The sequence below is a fragment of the Bos taurus genome, chromosome 2 (assembly GCF_002263795.3).
Source record: "Bos taurus isolate L1 Dominette 01449 registration number 42190680 breed Hereford chromosome 2, ARS-UCD2.0, whole genome shotgun sequence".
In the NCBI taxonomy this organism is placed as follows: Eukaryota; Metazoa; Chordata; class Mammalia; order Artiodactyla; family Bovidae; genus Bos; species Bos taurus.
Genome location: NC_037329.1, coordinates 74,098,081 through 74,114,717, shown reverse-complemented (window position 1 = coordinate 74,114,717; position 16,637 = coordinate 74,098,081).

The following is a 16,637-nucleotide window of genomic DNA, read 5'->3' as shown; positions in this document are numbered from 1 at the left end:
GGTGTGTTTTTTCTGTGTAAACAATATCACACAAAATGTCTATCCATGGCTGGATAATTAGGGGCCACCAAGTTCCAAGGCAATTTACGTGACAATCTTAGCACTGCCTTGAAATCACAGTCACTTGTTTGCATTTAACAAGCTGTGCAGTGAAAGAAATGTGATGAAATTTGGCACAGAATTTGGAATATAACGTTTTTTTTTTAACCCAAATGATCACTAGATGCAGTAAAACCATAAATCTCTTTGTTTTTTTTTTTTTTGTAAGACAAAGTAATGGGAGATTTGTTTTTCAGCCTAATGCTAATTTTCTGACCCAGAATGACCAAATCACTTTTCAGGAATAATGAAATTGTTCAGTGGAATTTCATTATGCTGGGAAATGATATTAATGTGCAGTCCAAGAATAAAATTGACTTTCTGTAAATATAGAGAATTGGTTCACTCTAAAGGGATAGTTTTAAAAAGATAAAATGACAGCAACCCAAGACAGTTTTAAAATGCCATAGCATAATTAATCTGAGCACTTTTTCTTTTTAAAAATGTCGTCTTGAGAAAATTTGGATTAGATACTCACAATTATATTTTAGTATGTTTTTCTTTACATTTACTTGTACACCCTGAATGGAAAGAATCTATGTTTATTTGTTCCCTAATCCCATGAGTCATCCCCAAACAATCAAATACTACCATTCTTGTCTTGTAAATATGAGCCAAAAAAGACCAGTTTGCACCCAAAGTAATTTCTCAGAAAATTTTTACTTGTTTGTAAGCCTGTGTGAACTAAGATTCTGTTTCCACCTACTCCAAAATCTGGAGGCAGTGGCTTCAGTATTGACCTAGACCCTCCAGGTTTGACGCCTTCTCTTCTGACACTTCAGCATCCTCTTTTTTTCTAAGCACCTCTATCCCACTTCTTTGGCTTTTAACTTCTTCCATTTCTTCTTGTAAAACATATTCCCATAAAGGGTACCATTGAGCCTGGTGTTGCTATAATAAATGTAATTGCTGATTCTCCATCTTCCATACACATTTGACTCAGCGGATCACTCCCCCCTCTTTATTTATTTTTTTTTCTAATTTTATTTTATTTTTAAACTTTACATAATTGTATTAGTTTTGCCAAATATCAAAATGAATCCGCCACAGGTATACATGTGTTCCCCATCCCGAACCCTCCTCCCTCCTCCCTCCCCATACCATCCCTCTGGGCCGTCCCAGTGCACCAGCCCCAAGCATCCAGCATCGTGCATCGAACCTGGACTGGCAACTCGTTTCCTACATGATATTTTACATGTTTCATTGCCATTCTCCCAAATCTTCCCACCCTCTCCCTCTCCCACAGAGTCCATAAGACTGTTCTATACATCAGTGTCTCTTTTGCTGTCTCGTACACTGGGTTATTGTTACCATCTTTCTAAATACCATATATATGCGTTAGTATACTGTATTTATGTTTTTCCTTCTGGCTTACTTCACTCTGTATAATAGGCTCCAGTTTCATCCACCTCATTAGAACTGATTCAAATGTATTCTTTTTAATGGCTGAGTAATACTCCATTGTGTATATGTACCACAGCTTTCTTATCCATTCAACACTCTCCGACATACATCACAGCAGGATCCTCTATGACCCACCTCCCAGAATATTGGAAATAAAAGCAAAAATAAACAAATGGGACCTAATTAACCTTAAAAGCTTCTGCACATCAAAGGAAACTATTAGCAAGGTGAAAAGACAGCCTTCAGAATGGGAGAAAATAATAGCAAACGAAGCAACCGACAAACAACTAATCTCAAAAATGTACAAGCAACTCCTACAGCTCAACTCCAGAAAAATAAACGACCCACTCCCTCCTCTTTAATAGTCTTTGCTTGTTTGACTACGATATTGTCCTTTTCTTTCTATCACACTGCCCATTGCTTCTGGATCTTGTTTTATGGATCCACCACATTTCCTTAACTCGGTCTTGGACATCTTCTCTCTTCTAAATAGATTCACTTCCTTCATGATCTCATCAATCTTATGACATTAAAATCCATCAATACACTGATGTCTCCCCAAATGATAAGTCTCATCCATGGATCCTTCAACTGAACTTCTGTCTCCAGATGTCTGCTTAAACATCCATATCGAGTGTCTAATCAATACACTAAAATGGCTTCCAAGTTGTCTTCTTGCTTCTGTCTTTGTCAACTCTTCCATGCCTATCTTTCAGTTTATTCTTGACACTGAAATCGAGCTAGTCTCATTAAAGTGTAAGTTATATCACATTGCTTTCTTTCTTATACACTTTCTGTAACTTTCTATGTGAAAACCAAAATCACTTACAATGGCCTACAGTTTCAGACACAATATTTAGACATGCCCCACTCATTTCATAGAGTTCAGTTCAGTTCAGTCACTCAGTCGTGTTGAATTGCAGCACAACGAGCCTCCCTGTCCATCACCAGTTTCCGGAGTTTACTCAAACTCATGTTTATCAAGTCAGTGATGCCATCCAACCATCTCATCCTCTGTCATCCCCTTCTCCTCCTGCCTTCCCAACGTCAAGGTCCTTTCAAATGAGTCAGTTCTTCACATCAGCTAGCCAAAATATTGGAGTTTCAGCCTCAGAACCGGTCCTTCCAATGAATATTCAGGACTGACTTCCTTTAGGATGGATTGATTGGATCTCCTTGAAGTCCAAGGGATTCTCAAGAGTTCAAAAGCATCAATTTTTCAGTACTCAGCTTTCTTTATAGTCCAACTCTCACATTCATACATGATTACTGGAAAAACCATAGCTTTGACTAGTTGGACCTTTGTTGGCAAAGTAATGCCTCTGCTTTTTAGTATGCTTTCTAGTATGCATTACTTTTCTGGCACGTGAGATGAGTGCAATTGTGTGGTAGTTTGAATATTCTTTGGCATTGCCTTTATTTGGGATTGGAATGAAAACTGACCTTTTCTAGTCCTGTGGCCACTGCTGAGTTTTCCAAATTTGCTGGCATATTGAGTACAGCACTTTCACAGCATCATCTTTTAGGATTTGAAATAGCTCAACTGGAATTCCATCACCTCCACTAGCTTTGTTCGTAGTGATGCTTCCTAAGGCTTACTTGACTTCACATTCCAGGACATCTGGTTCTAGGTGAGTGATCACACCATTGTGGTTATCTAGGTCATGAAGATCTTTTTTTGTATAGTTATTCTGTGTATTCTTGCCACCTTTTCTTAATAGCTTCTGCTTCTGTTAGGTCTATACCATTTCTGTCCTTTACTGTGCCCATCTTTGCATGAAATGTTCCCTTGGTATCTCTAATTTTCTTGAGGAGATCTCTAGTCTTTCCCATTCTATTATATCCTTCTATTTATTTGCATTGATCCCTGAAGAAGTCTTTCTAATTTCTCCTTGTTATTCTTTGGAACTCTGCTTTCCTTTTCTTCTTTGCCTTTTACATCTTTTCTTTTCTCAGCTATTTGTAAGGCCTCCTCGGACAACCATTTTGCCTTTTTATATTTCTTTTTCTTTGGAAATGGTCTTGATCACTGCCTCCTGTACAATGTCACAAACCTTTGTCCATAGTTCTTCAGCCACTCAATCAGATCTAATCCCTTGAGTCTATTTGTCACTTCCACTGTGTAGTCATAAGGGATTTGATTTAGGTCATACCTGAATGGTTTAGTGGTTTTCCCAACTTTTTTTTAATTTAAGTCTGAATTTGGCAGTAAGGATTTCATGATCTGAGCCACAGTCAGCTCCTGGTCCTATTTTTGCTGACTGTACAGAACTTCTTCATCTTTGGCTTCAAAAAGTATAATCAATCTGATTGTGCTATTGACTATCTGGTGATGTCCATGTGTAGAGTCTTCTCTAATGCTGTTGGAAGAGGATGTTTGCTATGGCCAGTGCATTCTCTTGGCAAAACTCTGTTAGCCAAACTCTGGAGAAGGGAATGGAAAACCACTTCAGTATTCTTGCCTTGAGAACCGCATGAACAGTATGAAAAGGCAAAAAAACAGGACAGTGAATGATGAACTCCCCAGGTTGGTAGGTGTCCAATATGCTACTGGAGATCAGTGGAGAAATAGCTCCAGAAAGAATGAAGAGATGGAGCCAAAGCAAAAACAACACTCAGTTGTGGATGTGACTGGTGATAGAAGCAAGGTCCAATGCTGTAAAGAGCAATATTACATAGGAACCTGGAATATTAGGTCCATGAATCAAGGCAAATTTGGAGTGGTCAAACAGGAGATGGCAAGAGTGAACATTGACATTTTAGGAATCACCAAACTAAAGTGGACTGGAAAGGGTGAATTTAACTCAGATGACCATTATATCTACTACTATGGGCAAGAATCCCTTAGAAGAAATGGAGTAACCTTCATAGTCAACAAAAGAGTCCGAAATGCAGTACTTGGATGCAATCTCAAAAACGACAGAATCATCTCTGTTAATTTCCAAACCATTCAATATAACAGTAATCCAAGTCTATGTCCCAATCAGTAATGCTGAAGACACTGAAGCTGAAAAGTTCTATGAAGACCTTCTAGAACTAGAATCAAAAAAGATGTCCTTTTCATTATAGGGGACTGGAATGCAAAAGTAGGAATTCAAGAGATACTTGGAATAACAGGCAAATTTGGCCTTGGATTTCATATAACTCCCATCTCAAACCCTCCATTGGTACACACCAGCTGGCTCTCTGTTCTTCAAGCCTGTGTGCTCCACTCTTCTAAGAACCTTTGCGCTTGCTTTCTTTTCTCCTGGGTCCTTCCTACCAGCTATTTCCACACCACGTTTCTCTCTCTCTTACCTCATTCTTGTCCTCTCAAATATCACCTTTTTTTCTGTGATCCTTCATTTACTATGCTTTTAGAATGAGAATCTTTCCAGCACTACTCATTTAATTATATGATAAAATAGTAAAATATTAATTTCAACACAAATGTTAAGATTAGTAAACATAGAATTAAACCCAGGAAACTAAAGTCTGGAGGAAAAAAGATAGAGAGAGAAAGAGATAAGAGGGAGAGAGACAACACAGCTACGTGAGTAAGAAAGCCCTCAGGACTTTACTTCTGCCCATCCTGACAACCAAAATAAAAATGGTAACAGAATCATTTGAGTGGTTTCTCAATGTCCGTAGAAATAAATTATGACAGTTCCTAAGAGGAGGCAAAATTTTATCCACCACTTAGCTCTGAAAGAAATTTCTTACATGAAACTTTTTCGAAGGAATTCAAGCAAAGTTGGGGGTGGTGAAAATTACCATATCTCAATATGAAATGTAAGTGTGAACCTCAGAAAGCACTTTTTCTTGTTTCTTCAGTGAAAGTATAGGGGATAATACAACGGTACAACTAAGCAAAATTCATTTCACTGAGGAGAAAGTAGTGTTCTTTGCAATCCTTATTTTCCATCTCCCTAGACTCCCCGCCCAAAGTTCATCCAGGAAAATAATGAGTACAGAGTGTCCCCTAAGCATTCCACTGTCCAAAGGACCTTTTCCATTCCTGCCCATTCCCTCAGGCCTATTCACTATCCAGCACTTTAATTTTGTTATTTATTTAACCTCATTAAGCAACAGGTACTCAGAAAATATTATGTCAGTATTTCTGAACTTATTTGCAAATAAAAAAAACTCCTGATGTTTTCTTGTGTTTTGCTTATTATGTTGAGAAAAAAGAAAGACCTGATTTACCTCTCTGGTAACCTGAATTACCAGAGAGAGAGTGTGTGATTATCATGAAGATACATGGGCTGAACGAAAACTGGAGCTGGGGGCAGGGAGGGAGGCACTGTCCCTCTCCCATCCACTCTCTCCCTTCCCAGCCTCTCTCTCTGGCTTATCTGCATATCTGCTCCTTCTCCTTCATCTTTACAGATGTCCTCATCCATCCCCTATTCAATACTTCATCTGTTTCCTCAAATAGCATGTGGAATTGAGCCAGGGTCTCAGCAGAGCTTCCTGGCATCCTGCTAATGGTCACTGTCTCAGTATTTCTTGACTCAAAGCCACAGGAAACAGTTTACCTATTTGAACCAGAATTCATAGGTCATTTATTTCTGGTACCCTGCTTTGGCCCATTTTTGGTTCAGCTGTAACCAGTAGGATTATAAATAGAGACATATGCTTCAAAGTCTGCCTATATGCCAAAAAAATATTCTTTTTTCATAAACTTTTTATTTTATATTGGATATAAGCAATTTATAATATTGTGATAGTTTCTGATGCACAGCAAAGTGATTAAGTCATGCACATGCATGTATTCATTCTTACCCAAACTCCACTCCCATCCAGGCTGCCACATAACATTAAAAGAGTTTCCTGTGCTATACAGAAGGTCCTTGTTGTTAATCCATTTTTATTACAATAGTATGTACATGTTGACCTCAAACTCCCTCACTATCCCCTCCCACCACCATTCCTCCAGCAACCATAAGATTGTTTTCTATGTCTGTGACTCTGTTTCTGTTTTGTCAATAAGTTAATTAGTATCACATTTTTAGATTCCACATGTAAGTGTTATATGATTTTGTCTTTCTCGTTCTGACTTACTTCAGGTACTACAATAACCTATAGGTCCATCCATATTGCTTCAAATGGCATTATTTCATTCTTTTTATGGCTGAGTAGTGAATCGAGATTGCCAGGAGAAATATCAATAACCTCAGATATGCAGATGACACGACCCTTATGGCAGAAAGTGAAGAGAAACTAAAAACCCTCTTGATGAAAGTGAAAGAGGAGAGTGAAAAAGTTGGCTTAAAGCTCAACATTCAGAAAACGAAGATCATGGCATCTGGTCCCACCACTTCATGGGAAATAGATGGGGAAACAGTGCAAACAGTGTCAGACTTTATTTTGGGGGGCTCCAAAATCACTGCAGATGGTGACTGCAGCCATGAAATTAAAAGACGCTTACTCCTTGGAAGGAAAGTTATGACCAACCTAGATATCATATTGAAAAGCAGAGACATTATTTTGCCAACAAAGGTTCATCTAGTCAAGGCTATGGTTTTTTCTGTGGTCACATATGGATGTGAGAGTTGGACTGTGAAGAAAACTGAGCACCGAAGAATTGATGCTTTTGAACTGTGGTGTTGGAGAAGACTCTTGAGAGTCCCTTGGACTGCAAGGAGGTCCAACCAGTCCATCCTAAAGGAGATCAGTCCTGGGTGTTCATTGGAAGGACTGATGCTGAAGCTGAAACTCCAATACTTCGGCCACCTCATGTGAATAGTTGACTCATTGGAAAAGACCCTGATGTTAGGAGGGATTGGGGGCAGGAAGAGAAGTGGGCGACAGAGGATGAGATGGCTGGATGGCATCACCTACTCGATGGACATGAGTCTGAGTAAAATCTGGGAGTTAGTGATGGACAGGGAGGCCAGGCGTGCTGCGATTCATGGGGTCACAAAGAGTTGGACATGACTGAGAGACTGGACTGAACTGAACTGAATGAGATAATATTGCCAACATCTGCTGGATCATCAAAAAAGCAAGAGAGTTCCATAAAAACATCTATTTCTGCTTTATTGACTATGCCAAAGGCTTTGACTGTGTGGATCACAATAAACTGTGGAAAATTCTGAAAGAGATGGGAATACCAGACCACCTGATCTGCCTCTTGAGAAATCTGTATGCAGGTCAGGAAGCAACAGTTAGAACTGGACATGGAACAACAGACTGGTTCCAAATAGGGAAAGGGGTACGTCAAGGCTGTATATTGTCACCATGCTTATTTAACTTATATGCAGAGTACATCATAAGAAATGCTGGGCTGGATGAAGCACAAGCTGGAATCAAGATTGCTGGGGGAAATATTAATAACCTCAGATATGCAGATGATACCACCCTTATGGCATAAAGCAAAGAAGAACTGAAGAACTTCTTGATGAAAGTGAAAGAAGAGACTGAAAAAGTTGGCTTAAAGCTCAACTTTCAGAAAACTAAGATCATGGCATCCGGTCCCTTCACTTCATGGCAAATAAATGGGGAAACAGTGGAAACAGTGGCTGACTTTATTTTGGGGGGCTCCAAAATCACTGCAGATGGTGACTACAGCCATGACATTAAAAGATGTTTACTCCTTGGAGGGAAATTTATGACCAACCTAGACAGCATATTCAAAAGCAGAGACATTACTTTGCCAACAAAGGTCCGTCTAGTCAAGGCTCTGGTTTTTCCAGTGGTCATGTATGGATGTGAGAGTTGGACTATAAAGAAAGCTGAGCACAGAAGAATTGATGCTTTTGAACTGTGGTGTTGGAAAAGGCTCTTGAGAGTTCCTTGGACTGCAAGGAGATCCAACCAGTCCATCCTAAAGGAGATCAGTCCTGGGCGTTCATTGTAGGGACTGATGTTGAAGCTGAAACTCTAATACTTTGGCCACCTGATGCGAAGAGTTGACTCATTTGAAAAGACCCTGATGCTGGGAAAGATTGAAGGCAGGCGGAGAAGGGGACAACAGAGGATGAGATGGTTATATTGCATCACTGACTCAAGGGACATGAGTTTAGGTAAACTCTGGGAGTTGGTGATGGACAGGGAGGCCTGGCGTGCTGAGGTCCATGGGGTCCAAAGGGGTCGAAATAGTCAGACACGACTGAGCAACTGAAATGAACTGAACTGAATATTCATTTGTGTACCGCATATTTATCCATTCCTCTCTCAATGGCCATCTAGGTTTCTTCCATATCTTGGCTCTTATACATAGTGCTGTTGTGAACACCGAGGTGCCTGTATCCTTTCAGGCCATGTTTTTTCTCTGTATATATGCTCAGGAGTGGGATTGCAGGATCATATGGTAGCTTTGGGGCTTCCTTAATGGTGCAGTAGGTTAAAAATCTGCCTGCAATGCAGGAGACACAGGAAAAGAGGATCTGATTCCTGGGTCAGGAAGATCTCCTGGAGGAGGGCATGGTAACCCCCTCCAGTACTCTTGCCTGGAGAAACCCATGGACTGAGGAACCTGACGGGCCACAGTCCAAAGAATCGCAGAGTCAGATATGACTGAGCAACTAAGCATGCGTGGGTGTTTGGTAGCTCTATTTTTAATTTTTTAAGGAACCTCCATGACAAGACAGTATTCTTGAAATAAATGTTGCAGGAGAGGCATTGATCCACATTATCAAGCTTTCTCCCAAAAGAGGGGCCAGTGAAACTGTGAACAGATAGATCCTGTGACCTGGAATCTGAGGACAAAAGGACCTTTCGGAGTCATTCCAATGTTACTGTGAATTAAACTGCTGTCAATTTTATCTATGCACAAGGTATTCTTTAATAGAAATAATCAAGTATTACCCTAGTGATGCTCATTTATAAATTTTTTGTAATGAAATATTGTTTAATCCACCCTGTCATATCTTGGAACCATTGTGCTGATGTAGAGAAATAGGTCATATTTGAATAACTGGATCTCTTTTTTATTTGACTCTTTGTTCAAACTAATCTTTTTGTTTTCAAATCATTATAAATCATAGCAGAAATTTTTCATAAAAATGTAATATGAGAAGAAACCAATTGCAATTTGTAAAAAAGAATATATTAAATAGATTTATCCCAATTATATCTATTATCAGAGGGTAACTGTCACTGCAAATCTTTCTGTGCTCAACTTATCTTGGAAAAATGAAAAAAGAAATTGGTAGCTTAGGAAGGCTTCCCAGTCCAAAACTATAGAGGAAAACTAATTTTGATTTTGATCACAAAAGACGTCAATGAACTCATACCTCATAAGTTCAGTCCAACTTAAGCAACTGCTTCACTCTCTCAAAACCATTCTTCCAGAGTTTTAACCAAAATGTACCCTATTAAATCCACGGCTGAATGCAGCAGTAGCAGTGTTTCTGTTCAAGTATTAGACACCTTAGGCCTCCAAATAAACCCCTCATTCTGGAGGAGGATGATGACCCTATTGCTTCACCACCGAATAAATACAGTCAACTGCCAAGTTATTACTGGCTCCACACAGCTTCTTCAAACCACCTGCAAGACTGAAAGAGCCTACTTTGAAACTATCCATATGGGGAAAAAATGAAGCCAGAGAATCATTCAGTGATAACACAACCCCAAACCTAAACTGTGTTCAGGAAATTCATTTTGATACAAAGTGCTGTTTGATAGCGGAATAAAATCTGGGAACAGAGTAGTTGATTAAGAGAGAAGACAAGCATGCTTAGCTTGAGCCAAGCTACAGATGTATCTAATTAGCAGGACCAGTGTTTTTGGTAGTATTTGTCTTTTTTTCTCTCAATATATCTACCACCAACCAGCCTCTTGTTTCTGCAGGTTGTTCATTGCCCCATTTTTCTCTCATTGGTGACTTACTTTCCTTGGTTTCAGAGGAAGACATCATGTCAACTATCTATGTCTTGATCAGATTTAATTGTAATCAATGAAGTCTCTTCATGAGAGATTTTCATTCTAAGTTTTATACTTAATTGCCCGAAGAAAGAAGAAAATTGCTTTTCAAGACATGTCCAGTATTAGCATATGAAAGAAAAAAAGTGATGGGTATCTGAAAGTCAGAAGATGTGATAACGTTCTTTATTTACTGGAAGTGCTAAATGGGGCATGCTGCACAAATGATCTCTTAAATCTTACAACCATCCTCCCTCTTTCCTACATTCCTCCTAGTGGAGGAATCTGACGCTTAAAAAAGATGGAAGTAACTTCAGTTCAGTTCAGTCACTTAGTAGTGTCCGACTCTTTGCGACCCCATGGACTGCAGCACGCCAGACTTCCCTGTCCACCACCAACTCCTGAAGCTTGCTCAAACTCATGCCCATTGAGTCGGTGATGCCATCCAAATCCAGGAGGTAGTAAGTCCAAAATGTGAACCTTAGTTTATCTGACTCCATAGCCTATAGTCTTCCATCATCCAATGATTACAATCGTCCTCTAGCTGCTATCCTCTAGTCTTTAGTCCCTTAATTTACCCTTCACACTGTCATGTGAAAATACTGTTTCATGTCTGACCATTTTAGACTCTATTCCCTAAAATCCACCAGTGATTCCTAACATTTGTGTGCTCCTTAACTTATCACACAAGGCCATGTACAAGTGAGCTCTCTTCTAATCCACTGGATCATTTCTTCACAGGTACAACAAACAGACCCTTATCCTCTTATACCTCTGGCCCCTAGGTATTAAGATCATTAAATTAAGTTGATGCCTACTCTTTATCAGGATTGTAAGAGATGTTATTGACCACATGGCCTCCCACATAAGAGTAGAGTAATAGTCCCAACCAAGTCTGACTATAGCTTCAATGTTAACATATCTTCACAAGAACCATCTGAATAATTTCAAGATGCTTCACAATCCAGCAGTGTAAACACACTTATTAGTGTGCCATAGGAGGAGGTGTTGCTGCATCAGGAGAGACTGCAAGCCTGTGCACTGAGATATTCCTAAACCCATCTTTCCCAGTGACATAGTCTCATCCTTTAATACTCCAGACAGGAAACAACTGTACTCCAAGAAATTCCATGACCAACCTTAAAAATCCTAACTACAAATACCCCATATACAAGGAAGTCTATCTATTTTTTTACCTTTCACATATCTAGGCACATTTAGGTTTAAAGCTAGGTTTGTTAAAAACTTAATTTAATTAATCCAGGAGAAAAGATACAGTTATGGTATAGATGTCTGGTCATTTAAAGCCATTCTCCTATTTATTCCCTGGTGGCTCAGCTGGTAAAGAATCTGCTTACAGCACAGGAGACCTGGGTTTGATCCCTGGGTTAGGAAGATCTTCTGAAGCAGGGAACAGCTACCCACTCCACTATTCTGGCCTGGAGAATTCCACGGACTGTATAGTCCATATGGTCACGAAGAATTGGGCACAACTGAACGAGCGACTTTCACTTCACTCCTGCTTATGGATATTCCCCTACAGGAAATAGTGGAGGGAACAAAGTTTTCTACCCCTTCAGATTCCACTGTTAAAAGTAGACTTCCATATGCATATCAATGTTATTTTTAAAAAACCTCCTTCAAGTCCTTTGTACCTGTTAGTCTTGAACTACATGGAATTCTCTGTAAGCTGCATAGTCTCTAGATGGCTTTCATCTTTCCATGCCCTCACTGGTAACTGTTTTCTCTCTCAGGAATGCCCTTCTTATCTTCTTCATCATTTAAGATTATATTCAAGCATGATGTCTTTAAAGAAGTTCTTTTTGAACCTCAGAATAGGCCAATGGTTAAATCTTTGTATTCCTTAGTAATTTATGCTTCTTAACCATATGTTATTTTGTTGAAATACTCCACTTATGTGTCCATTTTCCTCACAAATGACAAGCTCTACAGATGAAGGGATGCTAGTTGAGCTGATTATGGAGTGACACAAATTGGGATAGGATCTTAGCTCCACTACTTACTAGCTTGTGACATTAAACCTCTGTGTACCATGCAAAACTTGTCTGCAAATAATTTTACTTGCTATTCTCTAGACATAATACTGTGGAGCTTTGACAAAATAATATTAATAAAACCCTAAAATAGCATCCAGAACGTAATAATATAACCTGGAAAAGTGTTAGGTATGTTCAAGAAGAAACTTTTTATGGTTGACAGTTGGGTCTGTTCTGTTTGTAGCTTGCTTTGTTTCCATGGTTTAATTTCAGCAATTTTACTTGATAATGCAAGTTACCAATAATTCTTTGGTCTCCTCTATTTCCCATTATTTTCTGAAATTATTCTGTTTCATGAAATCCCATGGGATTCAAACAGAATGCCTTGTACCTGGAACAGTCTTACTGGAGTCCCAGGTATTCCCTTCTATCATATAGGCTCAGGGACCTGATTTGTCATCTAAAAGAGTCATATTAATCAGTTCCATGGACTAAAATATAATCATCATAACAACAGGTAAACTATACGGAGTGCTTAATATGTATAAGCTACTGTGCTAACCAGGTCACATGAAATACTATATTTGTCTTCACTATGAGGCAGTTTGTTCATGGTAACCCAGTTAGTTCAATCCTCCTGTGAAATCTATGCTTTAACCACTACATTCCATTACCTAACTATATATTTTCAACATTATCATTTTAATGACTTCAGTGAGAAGAATAATTATTCTGTAGACCAGTTCCTTAAGCAATGTCCTCTCCACATTTTCTACTTGGAGCTAATCTTCATGGGGTTTCCCTAGTGGCTCAGATGGTAAGAATCTCCCTGCAATATATGAGACCCAGGTTTAATCCCTGGTCAGGAAGATCCCCTGGAGAGGGAAAATGGCTACCCACTCTAGTATTCTTGCCAGAAGAATTCCAGGGACAGAGGAGCCTGGTGGGCTATAGTCCATGGGGTCACAAAGAGTTGAATATAACTGAGCAACTAACACTTAACACTAACACTACATGAAGATGTTAACTTCACAGATTCTTCATTTTTCCTTTGGCCATACTGCATGGTTTATGAGATCTCAGTTCCCTAAGGAGGGATTAAACCCAGGTCACAGCAATGAAAGCCCAGAAGCATGGAATCCTAACCACTAGACCACCAGGAAACTCCTTAAAATCCTTAGATTCTGTGATGAGCATAGGATTTGATATTTTGTATCTAATATTTAGATACTCTGAATTACAGAGTATCCAGGAACTAAGCTAACTGCAAGTACACCTATTACAAGATTCAGTTCAGTTCAGTCACTCAGTCATCACCGACTCTGGGATCCCATGAATTGCAGCAAGCCAGACCTCCCTGTCCATCACCATCTCCTGGAGTTCACTCAGATTCACATCCATCGAGTTAGTGATGCCACTCAGCCAACTCATCCTCTGTCGTCCCCTTTTCCTCCTGCCCCCAATCCCTCCCAGCATCAGAGTCTTTTCCAGTGAGTCAACTCTTCGCATGAGGTGGCCAAAGTACTGGAGTTTCAGCTCCAGCATCATTCCTTCCAAAGAAATCCCAGGGCTGATCTCCTTCAGAATGGACTGGTTGGATCTCCTTGCAGTCCAAGGGACTCTCAACAGTCTTCTCCAACACCACAGTTCAAAAGCATCAATTCTTCGGTGCTCAGCCTTCTTCACAGTCCAACTCTCACATCCATACATGACCACTGGAAAAACCATAGCCTTGACTAGACAGACCTTTGTTGGCAAAGTAATGTCTCTGCTTTTCAATATGCTATCTAGGTTGGTGGTCACAACTTTCCTTCCAAGGAGTAAGCGTCTTTTAATTTCATGGCTGCAGTCACCATCTGCAGTGATTTTGGAGCCCAAAAAAATAAAGGCAGACACTGTTTCCGCTGTTTCCCCATCTATTTCCAATGTAGTGATGGGACCAGATGCCATGATCTTCGTTTTCTGAATGTTGAGCTTTAAGCCAACTTTTTCACTCTCCTCTTTCACTTTCATCAAGAGGCTTTTCAGTTCCTCTTCACTTTCTGCCATAAGGGTGGTGTCATCTGCATATCTGAGGTTATTGATATTTCTCCCGGCAATCCTGATTCCAGCTTGTGCTTCTTCCAGCCCAGCGTTTCTCATGATGTACTCTGCATATAAGTTAAATAAGCAGGATGACATTATATAGCCTTGACGTACTCCTTTTCCTATTTGGAACTAGTCTGTTGTTCCATGTCCAGTTCTAACTGTTGCTTCCTGGCCTGCATAGAGGTTTCTCAAGAGGCAGGTCAGGTGGTCTGGTATTCCCATCTCTTTCAGAATTTTCCACAGTTTATTGTGATCCACACAGTCAAAGGCTTTGACATAGTCAATAAAGCAGAAATAGATGTTTTTCTGGAACTCTCTTGCTTTTTCCATGATACAGCAGATGTTGGCAATTTGATCTCTGGTTCCTCTGCCTTTTCTAAAACCAGCTTGAACATCTGGAAGTTCACGGTTCATGTAATGCTGAAGCCTGGCTTAGAGAATTTTGAGCATTACTTTACTAGTGTGTGAGATGAGTGCAATTGTGTGGTAGTTTGAGCATTCTTTGGCATTGCCTTTCTTTGGGATTGGAATGAAAACTGACCTTTTCCAGTCCTGTGGCCACTGCTGAGTTTTCCAAATTTGCTGGCATATTGAGTGTAGCACTTTCACAGCATCATCTTTCCGGATTTGAAATAGCTCAACTGGAATTCCATCACCTCCACTAGCTTTGTTCATAGTGATGCTTTCTAAGGCCCACTTGACTTCACACTCCAAGGTTACAAGGTTAGCAAGGCCAAACAGTTTAAGTATTTTGCATTCATAGTAAAAATTTCTTCCATACTAGAATGTTTATAGGAGGAAATGCTGCTATTTGCTTCCCAGTCAATAATCTATTTTTCTTCTCATGTATTAGGGCCATAAGCTATTTTAGGTCCCTGAAAACTATCACTTTGGTCCTTTTGAGTTAGTACTTTTAAGGTGACTTTTACTATGTCTCCTTAAGCCATTACAGGATGAGAAGGAAATGTAGCAAGGTGGTACCCATTACAGGCTCTGAAAGCAGCCCATTCCACCCCTGCTCTGTGACCATAAGCAAGTTACCTCCAAACAATAATTAACATGTTTTAAAATGGGTATCAGTCCTGGGTGTTCATTGGAAGGACTGATGCTAAAGCTGAAACTCCAATACTTTGGCCACCTCATGTAAAAAGTTGACTCATTGGAAAAGACCCTGATGCTGGGAGGGATTGGGGGCAGGAGGAGAAGGGGACAACAGAGGATGAGATGGCTGGATGGCATCACCGACTCGATGGACATGAGTTTGTGTGAACTCTGGGAGTTGGTGTTGGACAGGGAGGCCTGCCGTGCTGCAATTCATGGGGTTGCAAAGAGTCGGAAACAACTGAGCGACTGAACTGAACTGAACTGAACTGAAAATGGGTATGAGATTACCTACTTCACTGTATTGTTAGAATAATCACATGAAACATCTATAGAATAATTGTCTAGAACAGGGAGAACACTTAATGAATGACACCTCTTGACACTGTTGTTGCTAGCCTTGTTTTCATACATATTACATTGTAACTCTTGAAATAAAACCATATACTCTCTACCACCAATGCTTGAAAACCATTTTATCTCCAGGTTCAAGGCTCCACCCTCTGAGAAATCTTTCATTTTTCACAGAGGGTAGCAAATATTTGTAGCTTAGTTGTTTATTAGCTTGTTGCCTGCCTATAGAATTTTAGGAGTTGGACAGATTTCTTATATTTTATCCTCTTTTTCGTACCCAAGTAGACAATATTTCTGCTGGTGTAACATCCTTACAAACCCTGTAGGTCTTCTGTGTATGTTTGGGGATTCATTCTCATAAACCGGAGACTCCTCCACAAAATAATCCCGTCTCATCTCTATCTATCCCTCGCTTCTGGGGAAATGGCTGAGTCACATGTTTAATCTCTTTAAAGGCTTTTCTGTCTGATTTGAATATTCTGACCTTTTTTTTCCTCCCCAGGTACTAGAAAAAGATTGTTCTGTCATACCCTTGACTACATCTCTGAATTTTACTGTCTCTTGCAATCTACATAAGCTGAGAATGTCCCGAATCACCAAATTGTTGTTTCTTTTCTGCTTAATAATATTTTTATTATTAAAAATTAATATTTTTAATTTTAATATTTTTCCTAAATATTTCCTTAATATTTTTCCTCAGTTTAATTTTGTGCTTTTTATTTATTACAAACAACAAGATGAAAC